Source organism: Anomaloglossus baeobatrachus, chromosome 6 (assembly GCF_048569485.1).
Source record: "Anomaloglossus baeobatrachus isolate aAnoBae1 chromosome 6, aAnoBae1.hap1, whole genome shotgun sequence".
In the NCBI taxonomy this organism is placed as follows: Eukaryota; Metazoa; Chordata; class Amphibia; order Anura; family Aromobatidae; genus Anomaloglossus; species Anomaloglossus baeobatrachus.
Window position 1 is genome coordinate 272469776 of NC_134358.1, and position 12826 is coordinate 272482601.

The following is a 12826-nucleotide window of genomic DNA, read 5'->3' on the forward strand; positions in this document are numbered from 1 at the left end:
ACTGCAAAATTTTCAGTTGTTCTGATTTTTCTCTTCATGGGTATATTTTTGAGTAAAATGTATTTTTTTTTATTCTTATAAACTACTGACAACATGTCTCTGAATTTCCAAGCAATAACTTTTGAATTTATTTTCTGAAAATGAGAAATGGTCAAAATAACAAAAATATGCATTGCCTTCAGTCCTCAAATAATGCCAAGACAACAAATTCATAATCATTTAGAAACAACAATACTAATGTTTTAACTCAGGAAGAGTTCAGAAATCAATATTTTGTGTGATTTTTAATCACAGCTTTCATGAGTCTTGGCATGCTTTCCACCAGTCTTTCACACTGCTTATGGGTGAACTTATGCCACTCCTGTTGCAAAAATTTAAGCAGTTCTTATTTGATGGCTTGTGACTATCCAGCTTCCTCTTGATTACATTCCAGAGGTTTTCAATTGGGTTCAGGTCTGTAGATTGGGCTTGCCATGACAGGGTTTTGATGTGGTGGTCCTTCATCCACACATTGACTGACCTAGCTGTGTAGCTGCTTGGAAATTCAGAAACATGTTTTCAGTAGCTTATAGAATAAAAAAACAATTTACATTTTACTCAAAAATATACCTATAAAGAGAAAAATCTGAAAAACTGACAATTTTGCAGTGGTCTCTTCATTTTTGCCAGAGCTGTATATACATATATACAGACACACAGACACACACACACAAAAACCTTTGGTCTGTACTGTGTATGTATATATATATATATATATATATATATATATATATATATATATATATATATATATATACAGTACAACCAAAAGTTTGAGTTTGGACACATCTTCTCATTCAAAGAGTTTTCTTTATTTTCATGACTCTGAAAATTGTAGATTTACATTGAAGACTAGAGTTGAGCGCGGTTCGTGGTTCGTGGTTCTCCAGTTCGCGGCTCGAGTGATTTTTGGGCTGTTCGAGATCGAACTAGAACTCGAGCTTTTTGCTAAAAGCTCGATAGTTCTAGATACGTTCGAGAACGGTTCTAGCAGCAAAAAGCAGGGCTTTTTACAGCTACAGTGAGCAGGAGCCATCGCTGGCAGCCTGCCACAAGCTGGTAACCAAGATAAACATCGGGTATCCAAGCAAAGCGCTTTGGTTAGTAACCCGATGTTTATCTTAGTTACGTGCAGGAAGCCCACACTTTCCCGCTCAGCTCGCTCCACCCCCTCCTGCCCGCGGCATGTACACATACATACACATACACAAACACACACACACACACACATCCACCGCCCCCCCCCCCCCCCCCGCCCGCCCGCCCGCCCGCCCGCCCGCCGCTCGCTCGCTCGGCTTACCTGCGGTGATGAAGTCCCGCCATCCCGACCTCAGCGCTGTCACTGTCCTCCATGGCTGCCGCTTGTCACATCACCTATCGCTTCCGACCCGAGACTGACACTGGCGGTGACGTCACGGACCTCTCGCGATACTTGATGTGAAGGCGCCGGTCATTGACCTCAGTGACAGGGGCTGTCAGTGTGCTGGAGATCAGCGCAGGTAATGTACCTCACTGACAGCAGCACTTGTCACCCCCCTGCAGTGACCTGGGCTGACCCATTGATGTTAGCTCAGGTCACTGCATTGCTCTCCCAGCCAATAGGGAACATCCTGCTCTTCATTGACTGGGACAGTGTGCATCGTCATGGCAACCCCTTGGATTACACCAGACCTGGATTTGTTTTTCAATCTAATAAATTGGTTAAAGAGGGAATGTTTTGGGGAGTGTTTTTTCAAATAAAAATGTGTTTGTCGTGTATTTTTTTTTTATTACTGACTGGGTTGGTGATGTCGGGTATCTGATAGACGCCTGACCTCACCAACCCCAGGGCTTGATGCCAGGTGACATTACACATCTGGTATTAACCCCAAATATTACCCCGTTTGCCACCGCACCAGGGCGCGGGATGAGCTGGGGCGAAGCACCAGGATTGGCGCATCTAATGGATGCGCCACTTCTGGGGCGGCTGCGGCCTGCTATTTTTAGGCTGGGGAGATTCATGAATACATGAATGAATACATGAAAGGTACCAAAGGGTGTTCCACTTTTTCTCCATTTTTTTCTCCACTTTCTCTCCACTTTTTCTCCACTTTTTCTCCATTTTTTTCTCCACTTATTCTCCACTTTTTCTCCTCTTATTCTCCACTTTTTCTCCACTTTTTCTCCACTTTTTCTCCTCTTATTCTCCACTTTTTCTCACTTTTTCTCCACTTTTTCTCCATATTTTTCTCCACTTTCTCCACTTTTTCTCCACTTTTTTCTCCACTTTTTCTCCTCTTATGCTCCACTTTTTCTCCTCTTAATCTCCACTTTTTCTCCACTTTTTCTCCACTTTTTCTCCACTTTTTTCTCCACTTTTTCTCCTCTTATGCTCCACTTTTTCTCCACTTTTTCTCCACTTTTTCTCCACTTTTTCTCCACTTTTTCTCCTCTTAATCTCCACTTTTTCTCCTCTTATGCTCCACTTTTTCTCCACTTTTTCTCCACTTTTTCTCCACGTTTTCTCCACTTTTTTCTCCACTTTTTCTCCTCTTATGCTCCACTTTTTCTCCACTTTTTCTCCACTTTTTCTCCACTTTTTCTCCACGTTTTCTCCACGTTTTCTCCACTTTTTTCTCCACTTTTTCTCCTCCTATGCTCCACTTTTTCTCCACTTTTTCTCCACTTTTTCTCCTCTTAATCTCCACTTTTTCTCCACTTTTTCTCCACTCTTTCTCCACTTTTTCTCCACTTTTTCTCCACTTTTTTCTCCACTTTTTCTCCACTTTTTCTCCTCTTATGCTCCACTTTTTCTCCACTTTTTCTCCACTTTTTCTCCACTTTTTCTCCTCTTATGCTCCACTTTTTCTCCACTTTTTCTCCTCTTATGCTCCACTTTTTCTCCACTTTTTCTCCACTTTTTTCTCCACTTTTTCTCCTCTTATGCTCCACTTTTTCTCCACTTTTTCTCCACTTTTTCTCCTCTTATGCTCCACTTTTTCTCCACTTTTTCTCCACTTTTTCTCCATTTTTTTCTCCACTTATTCTCCACTTTTTCTCCTCTTATTCTCCACTTTTTCTCCACTTTTTCTCCACTTTTTCTCCTCTTAATCTCCACTTTTTCTCCACTTTTTCTCCACTTTTTCTCCACTTTTTCTCCACTTTTTCTCCACTTTTTTCTCCACTTTTTCTCCACTTTTTCTCCTCTTATGCTCCACTTTTTCTCCACTTTTTCTCCACGTTTTCTCCACGTTTTCTCCACTTTTTTCTCCACTTTTTCTCCTCTTATGCTCCACTTTTTCTCCACTTTTTCTCCACTTTTTCTCCTCTTAATCTCCACTTTTTCTCCACTTTTTCTCCACTTTTTCTCCACTTTTTCTCCACTTTTTCTCCACTTTTTTCTCCACTTTTTCTCCACTTTTTCTCCTCTTATGCTCCACTTTTTCTCCACTTTTTCTCCACTTTTTCTCCACTTTTTCTCCTCTTATGCTCCACTTTTTCTCCACTTTTTCTCCACTTTTTCTCCTCTTATGCTCCACTTTTTCTCCACTTTTTCTCCACGTTTTCTCCACGTTTTCTCCACTTTTTTCTCCACTTTTTCTCCTCTTATGCTCCACTTTTTCTCCACTTTTTCTCCACTTTTTCTCCTCTTAATCTCCACTTTTTCTCCACTTTTTCTCCACTTTTTCTCCACTTTTTCTCCACTTTTTTCTCCACTTTTTCTCCACTTTTTCTCCTCTTATGCTCCACTTTTTCTCCACTTTTTCTCCACTTTTTCTCCACGTTTTCTCCACGTTTTCTCCACTTTTTTCTCCACTTTTTCTCCTCTTATGCTCCACTTTTTCTCCACTTTTTCTCCACTTTTTCTCCTCTTAATCTCCACTTTTTCTCCACTTTTTCTCCACTTTTTCTCCACTTTTTCTCCACTTTTTTCTCCACTTTTTCTCCACTTTTTCTCCTCTTATGCTCCACTTTTTCTCCACTTTTTCTCCACTTTTTCTCCACTTTTTCTCCACTTTTTTCTCCACTTTTTCTCCTCTTATGCTCCACTTTTTCTCCACTTTTTCTACACTTTTTCTCCACGTTTTCTCCACTTTTTTCTCCACTTTTTCTCCTCTTATGCTCCACTTTTTCTCCACTTTTTCTCCACTTTTTCTCCTCTTAATCTCCACTTTTTCTCCACTTTTTCTCCACTTTTTCTCCACTTTTTCTCCACTTTTTTCTCCACTTTTTCTCCACTTTTTCTCCTCTTATGCTCCACTTTTTCTCCACTTTTTCTCCACATTTTCTCCACTTTTTCTCCACTTTTTTCTCCACTTTTTCTCCTCTTATGCTCCACTTTTTCTCCACTTTTTCTCCACTTTTTCTCCTCTTAATCTCCACTTTTTCTCCACTTTTTCTCCACTTTTTCTCCACTTTTTCTCCACTTTTTCTCCACTTTTTTCTCCACTTTTTCTCCACTTTTTCTCCTCTTATGCTCCACTTTTTCTCCACTTTTTCTCCACTTTTTCTCCACTTTTTCTCCTCTTATGCTCCACTTTTTCTCCACTTTTTCTCCACTTTTTCTCCTCTTATGCTCCACTTTTTCTCCACTTTTTCTCCACGTTTTCTCCACGTTTTCTCCACTTTTTTCTCCACTTTTTCTCCTCTTATGCTCCACTTTTTCTCCACTTTTTCTCCACTTTTTCTCCTCTTAATCTCCACTTTTTCTCCACTTTTTCTCCACTTTTTCTCCACTTTTTCTCCACTTTTTTCTCCACTTTTTCTCCACTTTTTCTCCTCTTATGCTCCACTTTTTCTCCACTTTTTCTCCACTTTTTCTCCTCTTAATCTCCACTTTTTCTCCACTTTTTCTCCACTTTTTCTCCACTTTTTCTCCACTTTTTTCTCCACTTTTTCTCCACTTTTTCTCCTCTTATGCTCCACTTTTTCTCCACTTTTTCTCCACTTTTTCTCCACTTTTTTCTCCACTTTTTCTCCACTTTTTCTCCTCTTATGTTCCACTTATTCTCCACTTTTTCTCCACTTTTTCTCTACTTTTTCTATGGTCGGTCTACCCATTAGCTCTGCCATGCATAGTGTAGCTCTACACCTACTGCACATGTTACTTTATGATTGACATCTCTTTCGTACCAGAGCTGTCTAAGTCTACTCTGACCCCATATTTGTCATTACTATATTGTCCTTGTACTGTATTATGACATTTGTATCATGTGTTTCATTTCTTGCTGTGTTGCAATTTTTTTGCTGCATCCCAATTGTACCTCTACATTGTTCGAGTTTATGTTATTGTTCTCTCACTCTTATGTGATACTGATTATTGTCATTTTTCATGATTACATGCAGATAAGTCCAATCTGACGAAGGCTCAGGCCGAAACGTCATTTGTAACTTGTTTTGGACAAAAACATATATGCTTATGAAAAAAAAAATTTCTTAATACGGACCAATAAAGAGTGATTTTGCATTACTATCCGTTGTGACTTACTGACTTAGTCTGGGAGATTTAGAGTGCCGAGGTTACTCACTAATTTTATCTATTATTACCTCTGAGCACCTATATACCAGTGAGCAGAGCTTCCTCTACAGTAGTTCTCCTGATTAGGCATGCCCTTACCTCATGAGCAGGGCATTGCAGCTTTGGTAGCAACCATTACGACATGGACTCTGCTGCTGTGGACCCGGGGAGAGTAAGTGCAGATTCATTGCACCCACACTCCTCACATGAAGGGTCCGCACTCCTAGAAAATGGGGGATACGTTCCCTGAGTGTCTCCCCCCCATATTCTAGACGGTCCAGAGTCGTCGTGGGACCCCTTTATTTTTTTTCTTACAATAAATTGGTGAAAGAGGAAATGTTTTGGGGACTGTTTTTTCAAATAAATTTCTTTTGTCGATTTTTTGTTTTTGTTAGTACTGACAGTTTATGATGTTGGGTATCTAATAGACGCCATGACATCACAAACTGCTGGGCTTGATCTCAGGTGACTTTACAGCTAGTATCAACCCGATTTATTACCCCGTTTGCCACTGCACCAGGGCACGGGATGAGCTGGGGTGAAGCGCCAGGATTGGCGCATCTAGTGGATGCGCCACGTCTGGGGTGCCTGCGGCCTGCTATTTTTAGGCTGTGAAGGCCCAATAACTATGGACCTTCCCACCCTGAGAATACCAGACCACAGCTGTCCGCTTTACCTTGGCTGGTGATCCAATTTGGGGGGTCCCCTACTTTTATTGTGTAATTATTAATATTTATAAAATAATTATAAAAAAGAGCCTGAGGGGACCTCCACATTGGATCCCCAACCACGGTAAAGCTGCCAGCTGTGGTTTTCAGGCTACAGCCGTCTGATTTACCCTAGCTGGCTATCAAAAATGGGGGGACCCAACGTAATTTTTTTTTTTTAACTATTTTTTAAATAGAAAAAATTAATGGGCTTCCCTGTATTTTGATTGCCAACCAAGGTAACGGCAGGCAGATGGGGGTGGCAACCCATAGCTGTCTGCTTTATCTGCGCTGAGAATCAAAAATACCGCGGAGCGCTACGTCATTTTTTTAAAGATTTATTTTTACAGCACTGTGATGTCCAGCAATCAAAATACAGGGAAGCCCATTTTATTTTTAGTTATTTAAATAAATAATTAAAAAAAATATATGTTAGCTCCCACTGCATTTTTTGTATTGCTAGCTAAGGGTAATCCAAGCAGCTACTGGCTGCTAACCCCCACTGCTTGGTGTTACCTTCACTGGCAATGGAAAATCCAGGGAAGCATTTTTTTTTTTTTTGCCAAAAAGCTACAAAAAAAGGACGTGAGCTTCGCCATATTTTTGTATGCTAGCCAGGTATAGCAGGCAGGTGCTGGAAGAGTTGGATACAGCGCCAGAAGATGGCGCTTCTATGAAAATGCCATTTTCTGAGGTGGCTGCAGACTGCAATTCGCAGCAGTGGGGCCCAGAAAGCTCAGGCCAACCGGTGGTGCGGATTCCAATCCCAGCTGCCTAGTTGTACCTGGCTGGACACAAAAATGGGGCAAAGCCTACGTCATTTGTTTTCTAATTATTTCATGAAATTCATGAAATAATAAAAAAAGGGCTTCCCTTTATTTTTGGTTCCCAGCCGGGTACAAATAGGCAACTGGGGGTTGGGGGCAGCCGTACCTGCCTGCTGTACCTGGCTAGCATACAAAAATATGGCGAAGCCACATAATTTTTTCAGGGGGCAAAAAACTTCTGCATACAGTCCTGGATGGAGTATGCTGAGCCTTGTAGTTCTGCAGCTGCTGTCTGTCTGTATGGAGAAGAGCAGACAGCAGCTGCAGAACTACAAGGCTCAGCATACTCCATCCAGGACTGTATGCAGAAGTTTTTTGCCCACCAAAAAAATGACGTGGGCTTCGCCATATTTTTGTATGCTAGCCAGGTACAGCTGGCAGCCACGGGCTGCCTCCAACCCCCAGTTGCCTATTTGTACCCGGCTGGGAACCAAAAATATAGGGAAGCCCGTTTTTTTTAATTATTTCACTTATTTCATGAAATAATTAAAAAACAAATGACGTGGGCTTCGCCCTATTTTTGTGTCCAGCCGGGTACAACTAGGCAGCTGGGGATTGGAATCCGCAGCACAGGTTAGCCCGAGGTTTGTGGGCGCCTCTGCTGCGGATTTCAGTCCGCAGCCGTCCCAGAAAATGGCGCTCTCATAGAAGCGCCATCATCTGGCGCTGTATCCAACTCTTCCAACAGCCCTGGAGCCGGGTGGCTTGTTGGGTAATCATGAGTTAATACTGGCTTTGTTTTACCAGCCAGTATTAAGCCAGAGATTCTTAATGTCAGGCACGTTTGACCCGGCCATTAAGAATCTCCAATAAAGGGTTAAAAAAAGACACCACACAGAGAAAAAATACTTTAATAGAAATAAATACACAGACACATTAGAGACTCCATCTTTATTACCCACTGTCAGCCCTCCACGATCCTGCTCTTCTGTCTTCTTTCTTTCTAGTGTAGTAGTAGTGACGATTGTAGTGAGGGGCATCACTTGGGGCTGGGGAACCTCCATCCTAACTACAATGCTCACTACAATCGGGAAGCAGCGTGCAGCCTTCACTCTGTGAGTGATCAGTGCTGGCTGCTAGCGGTAACGCTGACAGACGCGTTACCATAGCAACGGTGCTCCCGGAGCCGCGGTTAGCGGTGACGTCACCGCTAACTGCGTTGCTATGGCAACGGTGATCTCCGTTAATGACCGGCTGTGTCAGCCGGTCCCTAACGGAACGGGGAGTCGACCGTGTGCTAGAGCATGTCGCCAGTACACGGCGATACACATATGTGCACCGTGTACCGGAGAGATGCACTCGCAGGTCCTACATGACGTGTCATAGTCATGTGACCAGTCTGTAGCCAATGAGATAATAGCCACGTGACTGGTCACATGGCTATTTTGACGTCACGATAGGTCCTGCTTCTCTGCTGGCAGTGCAGGTCACCGGGAGGATTCAGCGATCATCGGATGGAATAGCGGCAGGAGACAGAGTGCAGAAGGGATCGCGAGGACCGGTAAGTGTTATGGCAATGTTTATTAACTGTTTGTGTACATTTATAATGCATTTTTATGTGTTTGTGATTGCCTCCCATTATAGCCTATACGTTCGAGTTCGGTTCGTCGAACGTTCGACGAACCGAACTCGAACGGGACCCCCGTTCGGCGAACCGGCCTCGAGCCGAACCGGGACCGGTTCGCTCATCTCTATTGAAGACATCAAAACTATGAATTAACACATGTGGAATGAAATGCTTAACTAAAAAGTGTGAAACACCTGAAAATATGTCTTATATTCTAGGTTCTTCAAAGTAGCCACCTTTTACTTTGATTACTGCTTTCCACACTCTTGGCATCCTCTTGATGTGCTTCAAGAGGTAGTCATCGGAAACGGTCTTCACTTCACAGGTGTGCCCTGTCAGGGTTAATAAGTGGGATTTCTTGCCTTATAAATAGGATTGGGACCATCAGTTGTGTTGTGCAGACGTCTGGTGGATACACAGCTGATAGTCCTTCTGAATAGACTGTAAGGCTCCTTTCACATTGCGTTTGTGCAGTCTGTTACACGTATACGTTTGAATCCACCCCAAACGTATACGTTAATGCTTCCATAGACTTCCATTAAGAAACGTATGCTATCGCATGTGAAAAATAGCATACGTTTGGTACAAGTACGTTTTTTGAAACATACCTTGAAAACATATATTACTACGTTTTTCTGTTCTTTGTTGAAAACGTACACTAAACGTTAACATTTATTTTAACATTAGAGTCTATGAAAAAAGCATTGTACCGTATGTTCCATGATTGTACATATTTGCACTATACGTTATTATTGCATTTCAGAAACCTTGTCAATATAAACAAAGACATGTGACCCATCATGTGATGTTGTAACGTGACCGGAAGTGTTCAGGCGGCCATTTGCTAGCACAGTGCACATTGGAGCGATAACAAATCCCAGCTACCTGAGGAATATAAGTACCAATGTGTGTTTGTGTCTATTTACACTAGTGTGTTAAACATGAATTGTATTCTTTCTCTCCATATAAAGCAATGGTTTTTTGTCTGTATACAGCTACATTTTCCCCCTGAATGTAATGTCTGTATATTGCGCTGAGTTCTCCCCAGCTGTAATGTCTGTAAACCCTTCTTTGTCAACGTCCACCCCTCCCCCGCTGTAATACTCCTCTGTGTTCCGCGGCTGTAATGTCTGTATTCTTGTTTGTGTTCTCCAAGACCCAAGAGCTGTGGTCATATCATGTCCCTGTATAGTCAGACACAGGCATTAAAGGTTTTTTTACTTTATAATTTTTGTTCTAAAATATTTTTTTTTTTAAAACAAATGTAATCTATTGTAATGTATTTTCAACATAGATGTCATCAAATCACTCTAGTGACAGCAGTGGCTCACATGATGACAGCTACGGTCATCCTACGGTAAGAATTGACACCTATAATTTTTGATATTTTTCAGTTTCAATGTTAACATAGGTGGCTCCGTAGTTAGCTTTTTTTTAAAAAAACACAGAATTCCTGGTTTAATATAATAATAATTGTATTCATTTATATAGCGCTATTAATTCCACAGCGCTTTACATACATTGTCAATGCTGTCCCCATTGTGGCTCACAATTTAGAGTCCCTATCTGTATGTCTTTGGAGTGTGGGAGGAAACGGGAGAACCCGGAGGAAACCCACGCAAACATGGGGAGAACGTACAAACTCCTTGGTGGGATACGAACCAAGGACCCCAGCGCTGCAAGACTGCAGTGCTAACCACTGAGCCACCGTGCCGTATCCCATATATCACATATATCCCAGCATGAACAATATCTGCATCGAGTTTGCATGTTAACCGTGTGTTAGCCCGTGTTGATTTTTTTTGGGGGGGGGGTTTCTCATATAGGTCTCATCAGACTCATCATCTGAGCTAGCAGAAGAGACTGTAAGTTTACTAATCATATTTATATTTTACTGTACATAGTCATTCTCAGTACTTATAGCATTTCCAAGGCACTTTGAATAATGTGTTTGTTTTTTTTAAACAGACTTCTAAAGGAAAAAGGCCTCTGACAAAGAAAGCTTTGAACCGCGTTCCTACTCATGTAATTTTGGTTTTTTTTTTTAATTTTTAACATTAAAATGTATCACATGTGAACCTTCATATAAATAATTATATGGTATTGTATTGTCTAGGTGGATGAAGCTAGCCACAGAAAGAAGGCCCAAAAAACCAAGAAGGGTCATGCAGGATCATCGAAAACCCTTCCAGAATTGGTAAATTATTTTCATTATGTATGGAATTTTAAAAAAAGTGGTTTTATTTTTTAGTTAGTTTTAATTTTGCTGTTCAGGTTTAAAAATTATTTTTTGTATGTTAATATTTCATAGGAAAAGCGCCCATCAAGGAAACGGCTTTTGGAAGTTGATGAGGACCCCTAAGACTTTGATAACGAAACACTGATTGCACTTGTCCATGAACAACCGTCACTGTGGGATCAGGGTGATTGTAATCATGCAGACTTACAAAAAACCCGCGCTTTGTGGGAAAAAATATTCATACAACTTGTTCCCCAATATAGTAATCTTTTAACCAAGAGCAAAAATAAAATAGGTAAGTTTACGTAAAGATTCGTATTATATTCATGAAAAATTGCTAAAAATTGTTAATCAAAAAAAGTAATCTATAACATTCAAATTATAATTATGTGACTTTATTTTTATTAAATGCAGAAAAATTTAAAATTATCAATCAATTCTAATTTTTTTTTTAATGTTAGCAAAAGCTATACAGAGACGATGGAGGTCAATGAGAGACAGATTCATCCGTGACTACAAAAAAAATATGAATATTCCAAGTGGATCCTCTGCATATCGGGCTACACCATATGCATATTATAACCACCTCATGTTTCTCCAAAGATGTGTACAGCAACGCCAGTAAGTACTTTCTAAATATCATTAAAGAATATCATCCAACAAATTATGATTATAAACGATATAATATAACAACCTAACATAACAATAACCTAACAATATAATCTAACAATGACAATAATAATATATAACAAAATTAAAATATTAAATAGAGACTTATTTCTTTTTTTAAATATTGAACAATCTGTAGTACTGCAGCGCCTTTGGGAGTTGATGGAGACATAGTTACTGAACAGTCAAGAGAGACAGGATCCCAAGAAGCAGGAAATGTCGAGGTGTCAGCAGGTAGTGAGCCTCGTTCAGTAGAAAATTCCGACATGCAAGAAAGACAAACGGTGTCAACTGGTGTGGTAGCACGTCTCAGAATGCAGCGTAGTTCAAGTCGCAGAGTTACACGAGAAACAGCGGATTCAATTATTGTGGATGGACTTCAACGGCTAGAAGATATGTTTCTGAACTCACAAACCCAAAATAATATACAATTCCAACAAATAAATGCCAAAGAATCATTGTATGCCGCCAATGAATGGCAACTACTCCTAATGTCATATGTCCCTTGGCTAAACAAAATACCAAGCAACAGGCAGTGGCAGTTTCGATAAAGACTGAACAGTCTGGTAGGTGAATTTATCGAAGCTGACAGTGTACCTAGTAGAACGGTGATATCACCATTTGTTTCAGCCAGCTCACAAGAACAACGAATAGTCCTACCACATGCACAACCATTACAAGCTATTGATACATCCACACCCAGGTATCCCATTGCTTTTCAACTTGGACATCAAAAAACAACATACCAACCAACACCAACGCAACTTCCTAACTTCCATACATTGTCATCCAGCAATCTTGGTTTTCAATGGGAAAATAATCAGGGGCAGGACTACCGAAATTTATAAACTTAATGTTCCAAATTGCTACAAATTTTATTTTGATTAATCCACCAAAAATATATGGCAAAGTAAATATAGCTTTCATACAAACGATCACATATCAAGACAACATAATAACACTTGTCATGACATGACCTACTGCCCAAAAAAAATTTTTCCAAACAAATTATGTAGTAATTTAATATTGCATACAATATTACGTAGTCACCCCAAGACTGGTGTTTTAATCTTGCCTTAATATGTGATCCCTTGAAGGGTATTTTTTTGGTGTGATTAATCGGTACTAGATCTGTAGTAATCACTTTTGGTCACCAAAGACAGTGACCAGCCCCCAGCCAGCAGCGACGCGAGGAAGCAATGCTGCGCTGGGTAAGTAACGTAGATATCGGGTAAACAAGCAAAGAGCTTTGCTTGTTTACCCGATATTTACCTTGGATAC